This window comes from Staurois parvus, unplaced genomic scaffold (genome assembly GCF_062004578.1).
Source record: "Staurois parvus isolate SC_StPar_1 unplaced genomic scaffold, SC_StPar_1.0 ptg000682l, whole genome shotgun sequence".
In the NCBI taxonomy this organism is placed as follows: Eukaryota; Metazoa; Chordata; class Amphibia; order Anura; family Ranidae; genus Staurois; species Staurois parvus.
The window spans coordinates 3,378,552-3,390,897 of NW_028318478.1; the positions used below are offsets into that span (position 1 = coordinate 3,378,552).

At 41.6% G+C, this 12,346-nt stretch overlaps 3 non-coding genes across 3 annotated transcripts; 2 read left to right on the top strand and 1 right to left on the bottom strand.

Moving 5' to 3' along the window:
- The first annotated feature begins 3,843 nt into the window (after positions 1-3,843).
- Positions 3,844-3,915, top strand: TRNAD-GUC (transfer RNA aspartic acid (anticodon GUC)). Its single transcript has one exon. It is a non-coding gene; the product is annotated as a tRNA-Asp (tRNA).
- Positions 3,916-4,370: 455 nt separating this feature from the next.
- TRNAI-AAU (transfer RNA isoleucine (anticodon AAU)) lies at positions 4,371-4,444 on the top strand. Its single transcript has one exon. It is a non-coding gene; the product is annotated as a tRNA-Ile (tRNA).
- A 3,720-nt stretch (positions 4,445-8,164) lies between these two features.
- Positions 8,165-8,236, bottom strand: TRNAD-GUC (transfer RNA aspartic acid (anticodon GUC)). Its single transcript has one exon. It is a non-coding gene; the product is annotated as a tRNA-Asp (tRNA).
- Positions 8,237-12,346: the final 4,110 nt, after the last annotated feature.

Below are 12,346 nucleotides of genomic sequence, written 5' to 3' on the forward strand. Positions count from 1 at the left end.
GCAGATTACGGGCCTCCCATTGCTGCTGCCAGGCCCGTAATCTGCCATGGGCCCCCGTACCGACTCCTCATGCTGCTGCCAGGCCCGTAATCTGTCATGGGCCCCTGTACCGCCTCCTCATGCTGCTGCCAGGTCCAGAGTGTGTCATGGGTCCCTGTACGGCCTCCCATTGCTGCTGTCTCCATTGCCACACTCTGCCATGTGCCACTTTCAGGTCTCCTCACACTGCTGGTGGGTTCCATTTTATCATAGGGTGCTGGCAGATTACGGGCCTCCCATTGCTGCTGCCAGGCCCGTAATCTGCCATGGGCCCCCGTACCGACTCCTCATGCTGCTGCCAGGCCCGTAATCTGTCATGGGCCCCTGTACCGCCTCCTCATGCTGATGCCAGGTCCAGAGTCTGTCATGGGTCCCTGTACGGCCTCCCATTGCTGCTGTCTCCATCACCACACTCTGCCATGTGCCACTTTCAGGTCTCCTCACACTGCTGGTGGGTTCCATTTTGTCATAGGGTGCTGTATGGCCTCCCATTGCTGCTGCCTCCACCGCCACACTGTGGCTCCACACTCTGGTTTTGGCCCCGTGACTGCCCAAATGAGTGAAGTGTGCGGTGATTCTAAGATCGACGGCACTCATCTGCATGTCATACTGACTGACAGTATTATTTCTCTTCCCCAGCAGACTCCGAGGGCATTTAAATTAAAGGTACAGTGTTCTGCACTAATATAAAGGCTCTCTGAAGCCTAGAAACACCCTTTTTATAAGTTAAATTTGCAGCGATTATATTCGCCTCTAATCGAATTTATTCCTCGAATTCGCCGAATCAGCCGAATCGAATTTTTGAATACTTCGCTCATCTCTAATTATAATAATAGTTCATTATTATACTGGGCTCCATCAGAAATGGTCCATTTTGCTGCTCCCTCCAGTAGATCTTTGAAGAATCCATTTGCAAGATTTCTGTTGGGTGCAACCATTGGTAATTGATAAATAATATGCAATACGGATATTAAAGGGCCCAACAGCAGCACAGGAGAAGGACACCTACACCCACTGGGCCAGAGAGGGGAGAGAGTATTTGGGTGGGAAACCTAACTCGCTCTGCAGCTGGGACTATTTCCCTTCTAGTAGCTACTACTGGATCCCCTGCCCAGGGATTTTTCCACACAGTCAGATTGAGGATCATCTGGGGTTGGAGAGGTATATTGGGAGATTCTGGTTAGCTCTCCAGAAGAGGATTTCTGTATAAAGACTTGCAATAAAGTTCAGGAAGTTTGATCTCAGTTGCCATTCCCTTGGGCATCCCATACACCCCTTACCCCATCCAAGTTCTAAACCCCTAATAAAACTTCAAAACAAAGCTTAAGGACTGGTTTCTGTCTTCTGGTACGTGTCTGAATGGAAAATGTGTATTGCCTGGCTGTGCAGGACTATAGGGGGACCCAAAACTCAGCAACTCCTAAGGGGGTAGTTCTACAGAAAAAACAGCAGCTAAAAACTAATGAGGTCATCTCTCTGCTCCCTCCTCCATTCCGCATGTTCCTTGTCAGCATATTTGTATGCAGCATATCCGATTGGCTCCCAGTTCTCACTTGTGATTTACAAATTTCAATGCTGTCTGCTCCTGCTTCCAGAGTGCTGCTTCCCTGAACCTCCGGGCCTGTGAGTTTTGATAAACAAATGAATCTGATTATCAAGTAAAAATAGATATATAACTATACCTGCTACTTTAAACAGTATGGTTGTGAACTTTGCAGGACCTTTTTAAGTAGCTAAAACAAGCAAGCTAAGAATGTTTTGTGACATGACAATTTGGGAACATATGTCAAAGGTTTCCCTGCACCTTGCTTGTTGTCTAGTTATAATGTGGCATGCCACACTTGGTCATTTATTCCAAATTAGATATGGTGACAAGTTGCTAGCATCTAACAATGTTGACCAACCACATTTGCACCTCCTACACAGCATAAATAACCGTTGTAAAAGAGCAACTGTTAGCCAGTCCTCCCCTGCACTGGTCCATGCATGTGTTTGATGTGAATAAACATTTCCTTTGTTCACCGTAAGAGTGTGGCCTGACTGAATTCCATGACAGTTTTGGTGGAGAATGCTCGGCGCTTATATCACTATCTGATCAGTCTGGAACAGAGAAATTTGCAGGACAGGATAAGACAATGGCGCCGAAAGTTAGGCTTTTACCTTTAAGTCTCTCCTCTCCTTGCCAAGTCTCATTGGGACGATCCGTTGATCCGGTGTGACAAGTGGCTTGGTCTCTTGACAAATGTTTTGTTTCTTTATTTTTACTAATTCCCCAAATGTGAATGAAAGTTAGAAAAATAAAGGTGCAGCTCTAAAAAAAAACTGAAAGACTAATGACCATAAAAAAAATGCGCAATCTAAAGTGCAAATCCAGTGCTAATGATGAACCATTCATAAATAAAATTTTGAAATGAATTGCTATTATAATGCTATTAATGCCAATAGTGATAAAGTGACAATAATAAATAACTGTCAATTTCCACACGAATGATCATACAATGTCCATGAAAGTGACAAAGTGCAAAAATAGTGCAAATGCAATAAAGTGCTAATGAATCATTTGTGAAATAAATATCAGTATAAGGTGCTTATAATCATAAAGTGACAGTTGTGAACGAATTACAATAACTGATTGTCAATAATATAAAAAAGACAATTCAATGTCCATAAAAGTGACAATGTAGAGATCCAGATGAATATGATCTCAAATTGGTGCTTCATGTGCTAAAATTAATATTTGGTGATGTGCCAGGAATGTGGTACGATTACGCACTCACCAGATGCGTAATATTAATACGCATTTATAAGTAATGTGGTCAGCCGGAGGTCCCTTACCACATTCCTAGCACATCACCGGTTGGTGAGGTGGATGAGTCTGGCCGCAGTATTCAAGATGGACTGAATATATTTGTGCTGTTCTGGCATTTTAGGGCCTCAAGAAATAAGATAGGCCATCATTATATCTGGATTGATCAATTTTCAAAATATATATACCATAAATTGTGGACTCTATAACGTTCACACAGACAGGGGCGGACTGACCATTTAGCCACTCGGGCACTGCCCGAGGGCCCGGGGTCAGTAGGGGGCCCCATGAGATGCCCCTGGTACCTTTCATAGACTTTTTTGGGTGTGGTTTGAGTGTGGGTGAGGACACAGGGGCCCCATGATTTCCTACTGCCCGGGGGCCCCATGAGTTTTCAGTCCGCCCCTGTGCACAGACCAAATAATATACACTGATTTATGTTATTTTTTTTACCAAAGAAATGTAGCAGAATACACGTTGGCCTAAATTTATGAAGAAAGATTATTTGTTTGCAAAATGTTATAACAGAAACAAAAAAAAAAAGTTTTTTTTCAAAATTTTCAGTATTTTGTTTATATAGCAAAAGAAAAAAAAATAGTGGTGATTAAATACCACTAAAAGAAAGCTCTGTTTAAAAAATAATTGTCATTTGTGTACAGCGTTGCATGACCGAGTATTTGCCAGGTAAAGCAGCACAGTGCTGAATAGCAGAAGTAAAATGTCCTGGTCATGAACGGGTTAAAACCTTTCATAGTGCAAGTGGTAATGTCACTTTAATGTCATGAATGATTTGTTTTCCTTATGGTGCATACTTTTCATTGATTCTTTTCTACTTTGTATCAGTAAATAGAATATAGATACACGTAGTGAAAGCATTACTAAGTGAGCTTTAGTGCATTCAAACAAGTGAACACAGACCTGGATTATAGAGTGTATGTCATATATTGTTTCAGTGTACAAAGTGGATCCTGCACATGTATGAAGATCTTCCCAGCCAGTCCTCGTTAGTATAGTGGTGAGTATCCCCGCCTGTCACGCGGGAGACCGGGGTTCGATTCCCCGACGGGGAGGCCATACTTTTCAGCAACATTTGGTCAATTTTCAAGTTTATTAGGAAAAAAAATATTCATGGGTTGCTTTCACACTCATCTGTTTTTCTCCCATTTTTGCTTAAAAAAGCAGAAGAAAAACGCATGACCGCTATTTCCTATGAAATGATTCACACGCTAAATTGCAGTTGGTGCGGCAAAAAAAAACAAAACGCAGCATCCCATTGAAATGAATGAAAAACGTATCAAAAATGCATTTGCATCTTCATGTTTGAGGCTTTCTTTTTTATTATCTTTCTTTTTTATTTTTATAATATACAGAGAAACCCGCAAATAGATAGCACTGATTCTAGAATACATTGTAAAGTGTAACCTGAGCACACTTCCTTGAAACTGGAAATTAAAAGGAATTGATTATAAAGTTTTATGATAATTTTTTTTTTTTTACTAATTTTGAAAGATGGCTTCATATGTCTGGCCGGTTAGCTCAGTTGGTTAGAGCGTGGTGCTAATAACGCCAAGGTCGCGGGTTCGATCCCCGTACGGGCCATACGCCTTTTGCTGTTAACTATTCATAGCGACATTTAGATAAATCATCCCTATCCTTCCTCTACCAAACAAACTAATGTGATTTTCATTTACGGCCACAAAGCGATTACTTTATATCCATGCAACTTTACTTATTGCAATTGTATTTAAAGAGGACTTTACAACATTATATTCATTGGTTGAAAAAGAAGAAAAATCCTTTCCTCTGAAGTTATTATTTTTTACCAGCAAATGAGTTTAATTTTATACGACGCAAGATGAGACGCCGCATATCATCCATGTGAAGTATTACAATCAGGGCCGAGGCTGGGTATCACCAGTCCTCCTGTATGGGGTCCAGGCAGGGTGTGAGCAAGGAGGGTGATTGGCACAGCGGTGGGGCATTATTGGAACTGTTCCCCTCTATAGCTCCCTCTACAGCAGCTGAAAACTGGCTTCTTCTCTCTTTCCTGCTGGTTCCAGTAATTGCCCCCCACCACACCCATCACCCTCCCTACCACTGGCAGCTGCAAGCACACAAAAAGATCCTTCAGGATGGAGAGTGGGGGAAGGGTTTGGTTAATATGCCACATTTTACCAGCCTCTTCCTTTTCTAAATGATCACAATGAGTGATCAGTACCAATCACTCACTCTGTTCATTCATAACTGAAGCATAGTAAACTGTGTTTTTTTTCTGGGTGGGGGGGACCCGTCAGGCTGGCTGTCAGGGGCCCCATGGTTTCTAACAGCAGCCCTGATTAGAATACTGTGTGATCTTTCCAGATATCACAGATAAGATACCAGGTGATGGTGACGTTAACTTCCCGGAGGCATCAGCGCGGTCATGGCTATGTCACCACTGCCCTCTGGGAAACCAGGAAGTGGAAACTAAAAAATGTAAGAAAAAGCAAAAAGTAAGAAAAGTAAGAAAAGTAACTAGTATTAGACAATGTGAATCTAAGGCTACGTTCACACTCCTGATGACATTACGGTGACGAAACACGCTGGGAGGAGCCTCTTATCTAACTTCCAGTACCTCATTCCGGTCCGCGGAACGCAGAAGCGTTCTGGACACATATTTATGTGCGTTTGCTTGTACGGTACTGCAATCCATATTGTAAGTGCATTACTATTTGAATTTATCATTTTAATAAAGTGGTATAACACTATTGGAGGCTGCTTCTCTGGTTCTCTTTATGCATCCTTGGAGTGGAGGAGAAAAGATAGGTGGCATATCCAATATCTGGAATTTTAAAGAGGAATGTGCACATCGCCCCTAAAAAGAAACAAAGCGCTTATATACCCACTTAGAACCCATTCACACTTTTGCGACTTGTCTTGCAATTTTTGGGTCCAAACTTGCATGAAAAGTCGCACCTTATGTTTCTCAATGAGTACATTCATATTTGTGCAACTTCAAGTCGCAGCAACTTGAAAGTAGTTCCTGCACTACTTTGGTCTTACTTTCATGACTCGAGGGCCATAGACTTCAATGTAAACCCTCCAAACTCGCATGAAAGTCACACCTGAACGATATGCATGCAACTTGTGAGAGACTTTGTAGAGCACAAACAATCATCCTTGGTCAAAGCCAAAGTCGCACTCATCCAAAGTTGTTTCAAAGTCTCCATGAAGTTGCCCAAGTGTGAATGGAGCCTTATTCAAACTAAAAGGTCAAGAAATAATGGTGAGTGCGGTCCAAGGAGGGGGAGCACGAGCACAAGAGCACCTCATTGTATTGAGAGCACCTCAATTTCATCCAAACATGTTATCATGAATGTATTATACACTTTATTGTGGACTGCTATGTTACACATTTCATTAAGATGTTAGTTGAATGAACTTTTATGATTGTAAAGTGCAAAGGGGATGGTGCACTGTAGTCCCATTGGTGTTTTCCATTGTATTTCTTATTGTATTGGTATGATCACTAGTAATCAAGAAGCCGAGTCTAATGCAGGCCATAGACAGGGAGAAAACTGGCTGGTTTTTTAACAAAAAAAATGAAAAATCGGTCATTCAATAGGCCGACGTTACCACCAACAGTAAAAAAAATCAGCCGATTTTCTTCCTGTCTATGGCCGGCATTTAGTTACTTCTGTCCCTGCAGAGAGCCCCGCTATTACATTTGACATTAAAAAGTATTGCGGTTGCAACAATGCATCTATTTGCATCCATTTCGGATACAGATGTTTTTTTTCAGATACAAATAGATACATTGTTGCAACTGCAATACTTTTTCATGGCAAATATAATAGCAGACTGGAATTCTTCTTCTTTCTCTTCTTCTTTTTCTTTCTCTTCTGCTTCTTCTTTCTCTTGTTCTTCTTCTTTCTCTTCTGCTTCTTTTCTTTCTCTTCTGCTTCTTCTTTCTCTTCTGCTGCTTCTTCTTCCTCTTTATTTTCTTCTTCCTTTTCTTCTTTCTCTTCTTTCTTTTCTTCTTCTTCTTTCTCTTCTTCTTTCTCTTCTTCTTCTTCCTCTTCTCCTTCTTTCTCTTCTTCTTTCTTTTCTTCTTTTACTTCTTCTTCTTCTTCTTGCAGGTCACAGCTCATGTGCAGATTTTTTATCAGTAAAAAGATTGGCCGATTTGCCCATCATTGCCGTGAAAATCGACCGATCTGCAAAATCTGCAAAATTTTTTTCCAACTTTACCGATCAAAAAAATCTGTCAAAATCCAGAAAAATGGCCGACCAATTAACCCATTAATGGTGCGAAAATCGGCCGATTTTTGACCCGTCTATGGCCTGCATAACTATGTATTTTGAGACACATTCAATATAATTTTTAGAGGGAGGTGTATTGTAGTAACGGACATTTTTTGTGTTTTTTTTTTATAATCATGATCATTAGTAGTGTTTACATTTCATTTTGAAGAAAACTATCAGGCTTTTGTATAGGGGGAGGTGTATTGTAGCAAATTCGTATACACTTTATTTCACTTTTTTAGATTTATTGGAGTTTACCAATGGCTGAATATTGCACTCTATATATTTACACCCACAGAAAATGGATTGCAGCACAGCACCAAGTACATATTTTATGACTTTCGGGCGGGGTTCACACTAATACGGTGTGACACATTGCATGTGATTCGCACAGGGACTGCACCACATTCCAGTGCAAATCACATGCGATTTATGTGCAGTGCAATTTGAGCCATACATTTTGTATGGCTCAAATCGCACCGCACCCTCACCAAAAAGGTGCAGGACCCTTTTTTAGTCCGCACTAGAATTGGGTCGCATCGCACCCATGCAATTCGATTCTACACATCACACCGCATTTTGCAAACTGATTTTGGGGTGTAGTTAACTAAAAATACACACCCTCTGTGGTTCGTATGAATCAGGTGCAATTATCATGCGGTGTAAATTCCGCACTGCATCAGTGTGAACCCAGGCTGCTTTTTTGCAAATACACATATGCCTTTTCATCATGTTTTGCAGCATTTCCGGTGCGATTGGCACCTGTGAAAAAACCATGTGACTCAAAGCAACTCAAAAATGCAGCTGCGGATGCATTTTTGTGATTGATTTCAATGGGGAGCCGCGTGGGTTTTTTTTGCCGCACCAACTGCAATTGAGCAATGTGAATTGTTCCCTAGGAAATAGCGATCATGCGTTTTTCTTCTGCTTTTTTAAGCAAAAATGGGAGAAAAACAGATAAGTATGAAAGTAACCCATGAATAATTTTTTCCTAATAAACATGAAAATTGACCTAATGTTGCTGAAAAGTATGGCCTCCCCGTCGGGGAATCGAACCCCGGTCTCCCGCGTGACAGGCGGGGATACTTACCACTATACTAACGAGGACTGGCTGTGGGTGTCGTATTCATGCTTGTCCTCTATATATAATAACATGTGTACTATCATATATAGGACTTGTGCTTCTTTATATAGAACTATGAGCCTTGTATTTGTTACTACAAAAAATGATATGACTACAAAACTTCTAAGAAGCTCTATAGCAGCGAGGAAAGCCCACACCACATCACAGCAGGTTCTGAATGATCAATGTTAGGAGGTACAATGCTGACACCTTCTGGAGGACGTTGGTATCTGCAAGAAACAAGTGCTCTGCCATAATCCTAGATCCACCCCTACGTGTTTTTCGTTGCGTTTTGCAGAACCATGATTTCCTATGGGATAAGTTCACATTTCCACGTTTTCCCCCTGTGCGTGTTTTGGAAAGGGTCAGGGACTTTTTTACCCTAGGTTCACATCTGTGCAGGTGGTGCCGCTGCAGATCCGCACAAAAATCCATGCAGCCGCACCTCCCGCCCAGAGAAATGCGGACCCGCGGGCGGGTCCGGGCTGCGTTTTCAAAAGAAGTGCAGGGACTTCTTCCCTACATGTCACGAGGTACGGGAGTCCATTCAAATGAATGAGCTCTGGTGCCTGTGCAAAATGCAGCCTGCACGACCACATAGATGTGAACCGAGGGTTAAACTCAAAACGTTGCATTTTTGGTTCAATAGACTTCAATGGAGAAGCTGCAGAAAAGCATGTAGTGTGTTTCTGATGCATTTTTGATGCATTTGCATTTTAATCTGTCCAGCAAGAAGTTGGACCAGTGCCCTCGATCACCACCTCACCAGTCCCAGTGTCCCTGATCACTACCTCACCAGTCCCAGTGTCCCTGATCCCCACCTCACCAGTCCCAGTGTCCCTGATCACCACCGCACCAATCCCTGTGTCCCTAATCACCACCATACCAGTCCCTGTGTCCCTAATCACCACCTCACCAATCCCTGTGTCCCTAATCACCACCTCACCAGTCCCAGTGTCCCTGATCACCACCGCACCAGTCCCAGTGTCCCTAATCACCACTACACAATGCCGGGACAAGATCATCTAGAGCCCAGGGCGAGCATACCAAACTGTACCTATTGGCCAGTGAACATGGCATTTCTGGGGGCAGCCACATACTAGTAGGCTAGGATTGCAGGAACAAGGAATACTATAGCTGATGCTACACTGAGCTATACTTCCCATCCACTCATACAGAGGCTGTTTTTGATACTATTGGTTGATCTGTGCTACACACAAGGTATAATGTCCAGCACATAATCAGTCCAAACATCGAAAGTCTCACACATACGGTATCATCATACTTGGGAGAAACAGCAAAATGTTTTGTGGTGCAATTCTAAGTATGCTCATGCTGTGTGTGAAAATATCTTAAAGTGTTATTAAACCCAAAACCCTGCATTCACTATATTTGGTCTCCCCCAGTACACAGAACATGGAAATGCAATTATTGTAGTAAATATAAGCTGCTAAATACCTTTTCTCATCAGCAGTATAGAGCAGTCTTGTGACTTCAGCAGAGCACTGGTTAAAGATTGTAGGAGGAGTTTTCTTTCTGCTCTAGGGGGAGGCAAAACCCCTGACCTCTGTCTGGAAAATGCTGATTGGTCCTGTGCTGATCACATGCACTCCCCCCCCCCCCCAAAAAAAAGACTCTAGCAATATACACCAAACTGAACATGTGCAGAATGGCTAGGGGTTCAGTCTGTCTTATCATGTGGACATCTGCACAAGAGGAGGGGCAGAGAAAACAGGATCAAATGGCCTTTTTACACAGTGCCGAGGATTAACCCCTTAGGTTCCACAGTGAGTATAGCAAGCATGCTTTACTGCACATACAGGCTGATGCTACTGTTATTGGTTTAGTAACATTTTAATAAATTGACACCTTTTGTGTAAAAAAGAAAAAATAATTTTCATTTTCTTTCTACATTTTCTAAAAATTGTGGCAAAAAAATAAAGTCTTCAAAAGACTCACTATGCCTCTTAGAAAATATCTTGGGGCATTTGCTTTCCAAATGTGGTCATTTTGTGAGTGTTTCTACTGTGTCCCAGTGTTCCAGGGCCTCCAAAATTGTAATAGGTAGTAAGAAAATTAGATGTGTTATTTATGCCCCTAGAAAGCCTAAAGGTGGTACTTAGATTTTGGACCCCTCTATGTAACTAGGCTATGAAAAACTCTCACACATGTGGTATCCCATACTTGGGAGGAGTAATAGAATGTGTTTCGGAGTGCAATTCTAAGTATGCCCATGCTGTGTGTTAAAAACATTATAGTAATTGACAATTTTGTATTAAAAATGTCTTCACATTCCAAAAATGTGTGGCAATAAATGAAATCCTTAAAAGTCTCACGATGCCTTAGAAAATACTTTGGTCATTTTGTGGGTGTTTATGTTGTCCTGGTGCTCCAAGGCCTCCAAAAGTCTGCTAAATAGTCAGGAAATAGGTTTGTAATTTATGCCTCTTGAAAGCCTGAAGGTGCTGCTTAGATTTTGGACCCCTCCCTTTACAGCTAGGCTCCTAAAAAGTCCCACACCTGTGGTATCCACATACTCAGGAGGAGTAGCAGAATGTGTTTTGGAATGTAATTCTAAGTATGCCTATGCTGTGTAGTAGAAATATCTTATTACCCGCTTCCCGACCGCACTACAGCAAAAATACTGCTACAGGGCGGCACAGTTGCGCAAAATCACGTACATATACATGTGATTTTGCATTTCCGGGTAGGGGGCATGTGCCCTACCCACGTCGCCATTCGCGGCCATGTTTGTCAATTACTGCGTCCCGGCCAGTGATTACCGATGATCACCGATGGGGAGGAGGGCTGCTTTGTTTACTAACAGTCTAACTTCCTGCCCAGTGCCATTAGTACAGTGTCAATGCTTTTTTTAGCACTGATCACTGTATTGGTGTCACTGGGGATGTCAGTGACACCAAGTCAGTTCCCCCCAGTGTCAGAATGCCTGCTGCAATCCCACTATAAGCCGCTGATCGCTGCCATTACTAGTATAAAAAAAAATCCCAGTATGTATACCAATTCATTTACACATATTGGGATTTTTTTTTAGCAAAGACATGTAGCAGAATACATTTTGACCTAAATTTATGATGAAATTTGATTTTTTCATTTTTTTTACTGGACATGTTTAACCGCTTCCGCACCGCCCTATTGTAGAAATACTGCAACGCGGTGGCACGGGTGCACTATATATATATATATATATATATATATATATACGTGATTGGCACTCCCATGGTTTTCGTGCCCCTCCCAGATGGCGTCAGATTGCCCGTCAGTACACCAGTAATCGCATTTAACCCCTTGATTCCCAGGAACACGCTCACATACACAATAAACCTCCATTGCTAGTATAGTGTCTGAATGGGTCAATATCTTTGATCAGATCAGCACTATACCAGCGTTCACATTAGTATAGTAAAAAAAAAAAAAAAGGATCCTCCTGCGCTTCAATGGATGATCCCTATACCTAAGCTGCTCACACCAATCCTAAACCCAATAGGTGAAAAACACAAATTGATATAAAATGGAGTAACGCTAATAAATATTATAGCATGAATAAAGTAATCACTACATAAATGTGCATAAAACAGACATGAATAAATCCCAAGTGATAAAATCCTCTCTAAATACAATAATGAAAAAAATGCTTAAGTGAATGGTGTACCACAAAAAATCCTGTGAAGTAGAAACACAGATATATAACCCCCTATCCCCAACTGGGGGATCAATGAAACAAAGTAATGTAATATATAGTGAATAAAAGTGAGTATCCCTAATCGGGGATAATAAAGTGCGTCCCCTAACAAGAGGATGAATCTTACTCAAAGTAATATGTCTCACAAAAAACACTTGACCACAATCAAACAATAATAGTGACAAAAAAGTGAATATACATAAAATAATGATAATATTAATTTTCAGTCCATATAAAGCAAGTCCAATTCCAAAAAATCACATGTGAACATAAACACGTGAACCACCAACGAAGATCATGCACGAGATGAAAGTGAAACTCGTGCCAACAGCAGTGGTGAAAATATCTTTAAATGGCCAGAGTGCCCCCTCACCTCCTTATAGTGACCACAAGG